General features: G+C 36.5%; 1 long non-coding RNA gene across 1 annotated transcript; it reads left to right on the top strand.

Annotated features, from left to right (window-relative positions):
- The first annotated feature begins 507 nt into the window (after positions 1 to 507).
- On the top strand, positions 508 to 2,400 carry LOC137025054 (uncharacterized). The gene is made up of 3 exons (XR_010895822.1): positions 508 to 653; positions 806 to 853; positions 1,088 to 2,400. It is a non-coding gene; the product is annotated as an uncharacterized lncRNA (long non-coding RNA).
- Positions 2,401 to 3,730: the final 1,330 nt, after the last annotated feature.

Below are 3,730 nucleotides of genomic sequence, written 5' to 3'. Positions count from 1 at the left end.
GAAAAGACTGCAGTGAGTCGAGCTGAAGGACGACTGGAGCAACTGGAGCAGGAGATCAATGATCTGAGGAGGAGAGACGCTGAGCTGGAGCAGCTTTCACACACACAGGATCACATCCATTTCCTGCAGGTAACAGAGATCCAGAAGAACAGGATCATAGTGGACTTGAGCAAGAGACTCACAGAGAAACATTTCATGAGAGCAGAATGAGCCGTTGACTGAAGTGTTGATCTGTGTGTTCGGTTATTGTATAATCATCAGTCAGACTCTCATCTGATCTTCTTCTTTTGAAAGAGATGCACTTACAAATTCATTTCAGCTCTGGAAATCTCTTAGGAAACATTTTTCTGAAAGATATAGCAATGTGAAATCTATGAACTTGATGGAATCAGTTTCATTACTAAAGATCAACAAGAGCTGCTCAAATTTGACAGTAGTGCAGGTTATTGGCTGAAGTGTGGAGGTGATGAGCTTTGATTTCTGTTTTCTGTAGAGTTTCCAGTCTCTCTCAGCTCCTCGTGAATCTACAGACGTAAATGACGATCCCTTCAGTTCTCTCTCCTGTTTTGATGTCATGAGAGAATCTGTCCGTCAGCTGAGAGACAAACTGGAGGATTTCTGCAAAGAGGAGCTGAAGAAGATCTCTGACAGAGGTAAAGTCCTGGAGATTCATCTGCTCTCAGAAATTATCCTCCATCATCTCATATCGTGTAGAAGATCATATTAGAAATGTCTTAGGAACAGATGCAGGATCATTTTCTCTTGTCATGATAATCACACTCTTCATGTCTGTTGATTTCCACAGTCACTTTCACCAACATTGTTCCCAGAACCAGGAACGACTTCCTACAATGTAAGTCAGTAAGAAAACAAGCAGAAAAATCACTAAATGTGTTCATGTTCTTCATGTAGAAGGTGAAAGGAAACATGACAGCGTTACAGTTGATCATATAAATGATGATTTGCACAGGATATCTGGTAAACTGTACTGAGACACTGATGATATATTGAACATGAAGAGTTCAGCATCATTAAAAGATCAGACAGATTCATAATTCCTGATTCGGATGTGTTTTCTCTCCATCAGATTCCCATCCGATCTCTCTGGATCTGAACACAGTGTATAAATACCTCCGTCTGTCAGAGAGGAACAAAGTGATTCCTGGTACTTTCACAGTCTAGCCATAACCTGATCATCCAGACAGATTTGTTTATCAGGTGTTGTGTAGAGAGAGTGTGTGTGGACGCTGTTACTGGGAGATTGAGTGGAGTAGATGTGTGTATATATCAGTGTCATATAAGAGCATCAGCAGGAAGGGATCGGGTAATGAGTGTTGGTATGGATGTAATGATCAGTCCTGGAGTTTGATCTGCTCTTCCTCCAGTTACTCATTCATGCACAATGGCATAGTGACTAAACTCCCAGTAAAGTCCATCAGCAGGAGAATAGGAGTGTATGTGGATCACAGTGCAGGAACTCTGTCCTTCTACAGCGTCTCTGGAGACACAATGATCCTCATCCACACAGTCCAGACCACATTCACATCCTTGGTTTAGTGTTTGTTATAAATCAGTTGAAGTCGGCATGAAATCAAAATGGTCAATTCTTATTTTTTTTAAGGAATATTGTAGTATTTATTATAAATAATTTATCCATGCACTTCATTAATTTTACCACTGCTGATGTCAGTCATTGGGGTGTACAATACCCTAAATCATTGAAAGGATATTACGAAAACACTACTCTTTGGACATGGCAAACAATTTTTTTTTCATGGATGACTTAACCTGATGAAGGACACGCACAGTCAGTCTCTCTCTCACTGTTTAGTGCCTTTGTTGTCGTCGTTGTCATTCTCGATAAATAAAGTTCGTACAGTAACGTGAGGGTGCTGGCAGTGAGTCCGGTGGAGAGAAATCCCCCACAACTGATTGCAAATGGACATTCAGATCTGCCTCCATTTTGTTAGCAACACCCAACTTCACTCGGATAGACGCCATAGTAGAGAAGAAAAGACAATTGCAACTTCTGTTACTTGCTGACTTTCAACTGTGTTGATAAATCAGAATAGACTTTAGAGTGATTCTACCCATAATGCTTTAACCTGCATGATAAATCATTAACAATGACTATGTTTACATTTGCACCAATAATTGCAGTAAGATGTTTACATGACACGAGCAGAAATCTTCACTCCAGTTTACATGCAATTTTCATTACTCTGATTATTTGCTAAGTATGTTTATACAACACTTAGATAGGTGTACAGTATGCATGTTACTGGCTATTGTTTTAATTTACTCACATCAAATTCAAAATACATTTTTATTGACGTACTATATATTATTTGGTGCTGTGATAAACATCGAAATGCTGGGTTTGCCTACACTGCCATTGCGTTTGAGACGGTGTGTATCTGTGCTTTTCTCAAGCTCTATTTATGCTGATGGAAATCAGTCATTCAGTTGTTATTGTTCTGTCACATAAATCATTTTAATATTACTGTTAAATTACCTTTAAAGAGAAGTGAATTCTGAAATGATCACACACAGGATTCATTTGCATGTATCATTCAATAAAAATTCAATAAAAAATGTTTGTTTGTTTTTTGTTGTAAAACTGATAAATTTTCAAATCATTTTATTAATAAATGTGAAATATATAAACCCAAATCATCTGATCATACTGTAAACCCTTCATCACTTAAAGGATGAGCAAAATTATTCTAATCTAATCCAGTTTACTTTAAATAAACCTCCTCCTGAACAGACTGAATTTGCAGACCTGTGTCCAGTTGTTCAAAAAGTTTAATCTGGATCCAAATGATCAAGATTTGGAAATCCCATGTTTTGCTATCCAGTATCAGGTAATCCATCTTATATTTTTGCTGATTTTTCACAAAATATGATTGGATCATTGTGATCCAGATAGACATTTATTCAGGGCCCAGTTGTATAAAAGTAATCTGATTGGATTTTGATTGGATCAAATCTTGAAAAATGGGTTGTTCAAAAAAAAAAAATAATAATAATAATAATAATAATAATAATAATCTGAAATCGCATTAGATCATGAATCTGGATCAAACATTCATTTTGTGTTGTTCAAAACTTCTTAGTAAAACTGGGATCCCTAAATAATCAGGATTATCCTGATCCCAGTAGAAGGGCGGATTTTAAAAACAATGTAAAAAAAACTTTAAAATTGGTCAAAACATTTGGTAACACTTTATTTTAGTGCCATTGTTATGTTACATGTAGTTAATGTAGTAATAACTACAAATTATATATAATAACCCTAAACCAAACCCTCATCCATGTGTCCACCAGCAAACGGAGGAAAAAAAGGTTAATATGCTGGTTAATGTCCATCTTATAAAATGAATGTCAAATACTTTTAATGGAGAGTGATGATGTGTGATCTGGAGGAGGTGCTATTTTGATAGTGCTGTTTGTACTCAATAATTATTACTGTATAATTCAATATTGCATAATGTAAACTACATTGTAATGCCAAATACACTTTGGGGGTTGATAGTTAGGTTGTTGCAAGTCTCCCAAAGGTTTCAGTGTTTATTTTTGTAAATCAGGCAAAGAGTTTGAAAGAACTGTTCTAATGTGGTTGTTATTTTTTCCTTCCAAACAGTTTGTGCTTCTCCATGTGCTAGTTCCTCCATCACAACTTCACCATGTACTAGCTACCAATATCCTGCCAAGCAGAAGAAAATAC

Source organism: Chanodichthys erythropterus, chromosome 8, assembly GCF_024489055.1.
Source record: "Chanodichthys erythropterus isolate Z2021 chromosome 8, ASM2448905v1, whole genome shotgun sequence".
Taxonomy (NCBI): domain Eukaryota; kingdom Metazoa; phylum Chordata; class Actinopteri; order Cypriniformes; family Xenocyprididae; genus Chanodichthys; species Chanodichthys erythropterus.
The sequence above is the reverse complement of the archived record's forward strand: the minus strand, read 5'-3'. Positions and strand labels throughout refer to the sequence as shown.